This window comes from Tympanuchus pallidicinctus, unplaced genomic scaffold (assembly GCF_026119805.1).
Source record: "Tympanuchus pallidicinctus isolate F22 unplaced genomic scaffold, pur_lepc_1.0 scaffold8, whole genome shotgun sequence".
Taxonomy (NCBI): domain Eukaryota; kingdom Metazoa; phylum Chordata; class Aves; order Galliformes; family Phasianidae; genus Tympanuchus; species Tympanuchus pallidicinctus.
This window is the reverse complement of record NW_026294802.1, coordinates 35,494,374-35,502,073: the sequence shown is the minus strand read 5'-3', so window position 1 is coordinate 35,502,073 and position 7,700 is coordinate 35,494,374. Positions and strand designations below refer to the sequence as shown.

Here is a 7,700-nt window from a genome sequence, read left to right as displayed (position 1 = left end):
AGATGTTTACCTTATGATTGGGAAAGCCTCACAATCTACCAAGTAAGATTAGCTTAACTTGTACTGATTTTACTATTGATTCAGGAATTTCTTACTTTGTGCTACACTGTACTCCACTCACCACCATAAAACCTCAGACCAAGTGAAACAGTGGCATAACTCGCATAAAAATCACAAGTGATATTCAGCTAAGTAAATGTAGACTATTAAAATACAGACATTTGCAGCTGAGCGAGACACCTGCTGGTCCTGTTACAGTCAATGGAGAGAAACAGGCATTTCTAGGATGCAACTCAGCTCATCCTAATGTAGACATCTAAAATAGGTTAGATGAATCATATGCTAGAAGTGTCTATTTCTGGTTCCCTTTATGCTCTGGTGAGAGTGACTAGCTCAGATGCAGACGTTGGCATAGTAGACGTCTAAAGTTAGGTGAGATGAACAAACCAAGATGTCTTTCTGTGTCCCTAAAAAAGTACTGGTCTAGGAACAAAATACTAAATAATTCCTTTTCAGCTAAAGTGAGTATCTTTTACTTTATCAAACTTCTGAATGTTTTGTGGGTAAATTCTTCCTGAAAACAGTATGCAAATGCCCAGATAATTACTGACAGCTATCACAGACAAGTTTTTGATAGCTTTTCCTGTTTCACAATACTGCGACCACGTGTATCAATTCTGTGTATCCATTAACTGGCTGTATCACTGCACGTGACCATTGCTTCCCTAAACAAAGACTATTAAATACTCAACAGATCTTTCCAAATACGGAAGTTGGTGATAGAAAAGTAAATGAATAAAGGTTGCTGTTAATGCTTCATGAATACTAAAACACTTATTCTGGAAACGCCCATTCATGGATCTAACTGCAGCAGGCAAAGTGAGGAGAAATGCTAAAAAAAATTATGGAATTATGATTCCAGAGATGATGCAAGGCAGCAGTGAATTACTCTAAAAGGTAATGAACCTTCAGTCACACAACTTCTGCTCACATGCTTCTGCCAACAAACCCACCTATTTATTTTTGCTTGATGCCACCATCCTAACTGCCAGTGATGATGGTCCTGTTCCACAGCAGTAGACGCCATCACCAGCAGGAGTAGCTCCTAGCTCTGCTATCTGCTGCATAAATACTAATTTGTTTTTTAATGTAATATTAAATAATAATAATGATACACATATATATGCCACCATTTGGAAAGTTATGCTTTATGCTGTTGAATGTATGCATTTGTTTATCTCGGTAATAATAAAAAATGGAATTTCAATTCTACAGGGAATCATGTAACCATAGCAATTGCAACATTTCAGCTTAATCATACATCAAGGTAGAACTGTCTGTTACACCCTTCATGCAATGTTTGAAAATTCTTTATTTGGTTTCTACAGTCTAACACACACCAGGGGGTTTGCCATAGCCCAACTGATTCGTCTTTTACAAAATTCATCATACCATCCAAATACAAACCAGATCTCCATTTGTACACTTTAAAATAAACCAAATAAAACAATTTCAAGTCTTTCTCCTTTGAAGTGTGCTAAGTTCCTCAGTCCACCTCCTGAAGCTTTGGCTCACCATGTTCTCCAGAAATTTGGCAAGGATGCAAAAAGACAGCTGAGAAATCATGCTTCTCTCAGCATTTTATGCCCACGTTTTCTTGAAGCCAGAACTGGATACATATTCTCCCTATGAAACAGCTTCTTGGAAGCATATTAGTCAATATCCTAACATTTCAGGCACTCTGTTTACACACTGCATGATTTCTACTTAGCCATAGTGTTTTTACATTAAATAAATTGGTAAAGGGAATTCTATGCTAAGAATAAATACAAACAAATGAAGATAAAGAACATACAAGGCTACAGAGAAAATTCAAGCACTTACTTCCCTCACTCTATAAAAAGGATTTTCTTCACATCCTTCTAATCTTCTTTACATATTCAGCTCTCAAACATTAATACTCTGGCATCAGATTGATAGGAGCCTGAATATCTCCAGTCTGAAGCAGTAGTGTCTGACTTATTATTTATCCCTTGGATATTTTTATGCATGTGCTATATCATTTATAGCATCTGCTATTCATCCAGAGTGCTGTTTTTCAATAGGTCAGCTGTTCAGATTTAACTTGACAGCGTCATAATTGGCTCTCTGCAGAGATACGGGATGAGAGCTTTTTGTTTACCTTGGGCATTGTGTTTTGCACTGTTAAGTAAGTTATCACCACGGAGTTCACCTTGAGAGCCGTTTCCCGAAGCACATAACGAAGAGTTAACCACTATGAAAGTGTCCACCTGGCAGACCACAAAAGGGTGCTCCTAAAATGGCTGGTAGCACACTCAGCAGTGGCAGATAATCATGTTTATCATGTGTTAAACACAGTCTTGGATTAATTTTGAGCAATATTGAGCACAGCCTACAGGATTCTCAAAACAGTATTGTAACGCTTTCTGACCGCTATTAAATGAGCTGCAGGATTGTGAAAGGGAAGTGCAGGTGTGCACTGCGAGCACGCCTTGACTGAGATGTGCCTTCAACAGAGCAGTCTGTGTGAAATAGGAACCAGAACAAGCTGCAATATGGGGAACAAGCTGCAAAGGAGGTGGTGGAATCACCGTCCCTGAAAGCATTCACAAAACGTGGAGACACTGAAAGACAGGGTTAGTGGGCACGGTGGTGGGTTGGACCAGATGGTCTTAGCGATCTTTTCTTACGAAATAGCACTCAGTTGAGACTTTCCTCCAGCGGCTCTGACCCACAGCCGCTCCCTCAGCGCCCGGCATCCCGAAGCCGCGCTCGGACGCGGTCGTGCCGCGGCCCTGTCCGTGCGACAGCGCCAATCCGGGCCTCCGTCCTCCACTGCCAGCCTCGTTACTGTCCTGTCGTACCCGGGGTGGCCGGAGTTCCTGGCTGAAGTCCTGCAAACACCCGTGTTTAACTGCACGCATGGGAGCAGCGCTGCCGAGCTCAATGGGACTATTCTGGAGCGTAAAATAATACCCTTGTCTCCCGTTTGGGAACTTGCTGAGACCTTCTATTTAGAGGGGCACTGCCGGGCTAAAATAATGCCTCTATTTAAAACGACGGCATCGCCCGGGCCCGCACGGTGTGGGTGGGGGGGGAGGGAGGGAGGATTGCCCCGCGGCGGTCCGGGTTCCCCACCCAGACGAGGACGGGGGGACGGGCAGACACCCAGGGAGACCGCTACGGTCCGCTCCGGGGATCCTCCCGACCTCCCGATGGCCCGCAGCCAGGCCGGTTTCACGCCCCGCTCTCCCCAGTACTAAAGGGAGAGGGGCGCTGCCCAAGATGGAGGCTGCCGCCCCTTCGCCTCAGGTGCGACGGACCCGCGCGGCGGACGCAGCGCCGACCCCGCTCCTTCTTTCGTTCGCTGCGCGCGCTAGCGCAGGCGCGCTCCTTCCCCGCCCCCCGCGGGAGCGCGCGCCCCGGTACGGCGGGGCGGGGGCGGCGGGGAGGTGATAGGCGCGGGAGCGCGCCCGCCGCCGCTCTTCTCGCCGGGCTGCCTGGCGTGCGGCAGTAGGAGGCGCGCGGCCGCGGGTCTCCATCGACCGTCTCTGTGGCAGAGGGGCCACAGTTTCCCGTGAGTACCGGGCCGTCCCCCTCACCCGGCCCCGACGGCGGGTTGCTAAGCAGGAGCTGCGCCCTGGGTCGGGCGCGGAGCGGAGCCCGGCGGCAGGTGCCCGGCTCGAAGCACCTGGCGGGGAGGCGGCGGCAGCTCGGGCCGCAGGTGCGGGAGGCGGGCGCCGTAGGTGGCCGCTGCTGGCGAGGAGGGGCGCGGCGGGCCCGGCTGTGCGGCTGCAGAGCGGCCCGGCTCGGCTCGTGGCGGCGATTCCACCCTGCGCGGCCCCCGCCCGGTGCCCGGAGGTCGCCATTTCGCGCTCGGCGGCGGCCGGGAGCTGTCTGTGCTGAAGTGCCGGCAGCGGTCGCCGCGCCACTCCGCCGGCGGCAGCCCCAGGTGAGCCCCGCTGCGCTCCCGGCAGGAACCGCCCCCGCACGGCTCTCCGTGCCGCCTCCCGCTGCTGCTGGCGGGGTAAGGGGTGAAGGGAGCCTGAGGGGGGTCGGGGTGCGCGTTGTCCTGGCGTCTGGTGGCATAGAAAATGGCAACGGGAGCGTGAGCAGCAGTGCACCTGCTCCCCGGTTATAAAGTCATCATTAAGTGAGCGTTCTGCTCAACTTTCCGGCACGGTGCTGTTAGTTCTGAAGTCTGAAATGCGTTTACGTTCCGTCTCGGGAGCCTGGGTTTAAGCGCTGTCTGATTAATGAGGGCGAGCTGTTTAAATATTGAAGCTCGCGGTATTCCAGCCCGGTCAGTAGGGCTGTTCCACACCAACAAATGCAGTGTGAGAGCAGTGTTGTTCCTTAGCTGGCTGAGTGGGGAGATTAAATAATGGAGAATAGGATGTGTTGCTCTGTGGTGAGATCTGCAGACTGTGGTCCTTCTGTTTGTAAATATCCTCTTCTTCATTCTTTCTTTAAACCACCCTTCTGTTGAGCCTAGAAGCCAACTGTCTGGCTTTCTGTTCCTGTGCTGTTGTATGCTTAGAAAAGGTGGATGAAACTGAAAAGAACTTCACTGAATCTAACAGGTGCAATATTAATTGTTTCAGCTACTTCCATTATTTGGCATGATCACTGTGGTTGCTTATGGGTCGTAATTGTATGGGACTGTGTGTGCAGTAGGTCTGTGTGCAACACCAGAAGGCATCTGGACTTCATGTTGAGTTGGAAAGTGGCGTAGGTACCAAGAGATTCATCTGCAGGTGGTTTTTCTGGCAAACAGTATCAGCTGTCAGAGAGACCATAGTGTGACATACTACCTCAAAGCACACACAAGTCAGAAAGCTGACACTCTGATTTTTGCCTAATCTGATAATTTGTGTGTGCGTGCGCTTCATGTGTTTCACAGAATCATAGGGTTTGGAAGGGACCTCTGGAGAATATCTAGTCCAACCCCTACTAAAGCAGGTTCCCTACAGGTTATGGTAGGTTTCTTTAGTTGATGTCTGTCCTTACTTTAGAATATGAACTGCAAAGCAAGAGATCAGAGTTGCTAAAGAACCAAAGTCTGTGGAAATTATTTATTTGAATTTAGAATTGATATTCTCTTGGGTGTTTAAAAACAGTTGTTGAAACTGTATCAATACGGTTAGCGAAGCGTGTTTTGCGAATACTGAATTTAAAAGCAAACCAAGCAAACCCGAACAGGAAATGGCTTAGTGGTGAGAGAACCCAGGATCCGTTGAATGAATTTGTATTCTGGATTGTGAAAAGGAGATTTAGCTAAAGGAAAGCTGTACAGCTGTGTGTCAGCATCAGATGATGTGGCTGTGTGTACCAGCTGGTGCTAATGATGAGGCTAAAGCCCTCTTCATAACTCAGACTAAAGCCACAATTAATCATCCTCGCATTAGTACTTTGTTCTGTAATTAGTCTCACTGGTTACAGTAAAAATATTCAAAAGTGATCATGCTTAAGGTGAGGGAGATCACCAGAATCTGATCTTTAGTTATCGTTCCTAATCTTCTCGCAGAAAGGGTAATGTTTATCACATTCACTGCAGAGCTGGTTTGCAAAAAATGATTTTAGAGTGGAAATCTGACTTCCTAAAATGATCTTTATTGTCAGGCATGAAATGAGGTAACAGATCCAGTGGTACTTACTCATATCTCCTAATAGCTCCATGTGCTTTGGTCTTTCTCTCTGGCACTCAGAAGGGCAATGGCAGAAGCGTTAATAACCGAATTGCATTTTCCTGGAGTTAATGAGGCATCTGTCTAACTGACAGTCCTTATTGGTTTGAGGATTCCGATTTTGAGCCAGGAAAAGGTAATGCAAGTCTCCCTGTTCTTGCTATGGTGAAGTGCATCTCCGTAGTACCTGGATATAAAATGTACTGTGTGTATTAAGGATTGGGGATTTGTTGGTAGAGCTCAGATGGCTCAGTCAGCCTGAAACCCAAATCTGCTGTTTGCAGCTGTGGAGCTGCTGTTCTCTTTTGTTTTATTTGGTTATCCCAAATCACCTTGCACTGTAATTATTTACCTTCCAATATATCTGAAGTGTGCAACAAACATCCAATGAAAAACAAGTAGTGCAGTTTAAATTTGTCATTCTGTATGAAAAGAGTTTGTAAAATGGGAAGCTGTACAGAGACAGTACATGCCAGTAATGTAAGCCGAGGGAATAACGTGGGAGGCTGTCTGCTGGGCAATATGCAGTGAATCTGATTTTGCCCTCCTGAGTGGGCTGATAGTATTCAAAAAATTCTCTTATACTTTCTCTGCAGTGATAATTTGCTGCATTTTAAATTAGTGAGTATGTTTATTGCCTATTTGCTTTAGTATTAAAGGTACTGTAATTTAATGGGTTTATGAATATTGTATTGTTTGGGTTTGCTTGTTTTTTTTTTTTGTTTTTTTTTTTATAATATTAAAGAAATTTGGAAAGAGTTAATTGTTAATAATAAGGGTAGCCTGATTTGCCTTGAGTTTTGCCCTATTGCTTGTATAGCAGAAAAATATAGTTGCAAGCTGCCTGCATTGCTTTCTTCCGAGCTACTGAGGGCTGGCTGGGCTTTCAGTTATTTACCTCCATAGAAAACTGGAAGGGAAAAAGTGAACAAAGGAGGTCTGTTTTGCCTGTCCCACTTGCTGGGCTGTTGTCTTTGCCCTTTTCAGTGAAGAAGGGGGTAGAGCTGGGTCAGAGTTGAAGAACACTGAAAAGGAATTCAAGTCTCATATTGAAATGTGAACGATAGCTTAGTTTGAGAGCTGAACGCGCTTGTTTGAGTTGGAGTTTTTTTATCTGTGGGAGCTGTAACTGACAGCTGGTGATGGACTGTTGTATTGACTGCTGCAAGGTGCAGCTAGATGTGCGCTCAGGCCCTGATTAAGACGCTCAGTAAACAAGTACATATCTGATGAGACGATTAATACCGGAGATAGTGATGCTAGACAGTGTGCAACACTAGACACTTGATTGTGCGAGTTAAGGGCAAGCCCCTGCAGCTGGCACACATTCAGGCTTGCTTGTCTAGCCTAATTGCATTGCAAATACCTCTCTGGATTGCTCTGTAGCTTCTCCCTTCTCCTAAGTGTTGAATAAGTACAGAAACGTTCATCTGGATCTTCTATTAACTGTTATAAGAGGCTTTCAGCTTTGTTTTGTTTTGCTGTATGAATCAGGATAAATGTATCTTACTATTCACTTTGTGAATGCGCTGTTTTCCTACACTGTTTTGGTTTTGAAATGGCTCGATTCATAATGTGATTACAGCTTTCCCCTTGTTAACTTTTTAGTATGGAAGCATATCAGCTTGAATTATAAAATGTTTCTGTAAGAGCTCACAGTACCCCCATTCTACTTTAAGCCACTAAACTTTATAGAAAAAGCAGCATTTCATGCAGAGCATCTCAGACGCACAAAAATAGCCAAGGGAGGAAAAAAAGGCCAGTTCAATTTATAAGGACGTGATAACTTTAAAAAACAGACACATTAGAAAGGATCTAGCTGTCTAGATGGTCAATTAGTGCGAACAAAATTAGCACTGATGTGGTGTCTGTAAATCCTTGTGTAAGGCTGCTGAATTTGGATGAGGTCTAGTGGGAATGCAGGTGTTCTCATACTTGGTCTTCACTATTAGGTGTACGTGACCTTTTAATTTCCTCTGGTTTGAAGCGTAT

General features: G+C 45.8%; 1 protein-coding gene across 2 annotated transcripts in view; it reads left to right on the top strand.

Moving 5' to 3' along the window:
• The first annotated feature begins 3,426 nt into the window (after positions 1-3,426).
• Positions 3,427-7,700, top strand: part of NRCAM (neuronal cell adhesion molecule) — a 141,489-nt gene continuing 137,215 nt past the window's right edge. For both annotated transcript variants that reach the window (XM_052668479.1, XM_052668478.1), the window contains exon 1: positions 3,427-3,598. The gene's annotated coding sequence lies outside the window, so the exon portion shown is untranslated. The remainder of the gene's footprint in view (positions 3,599-7,700) is intronic.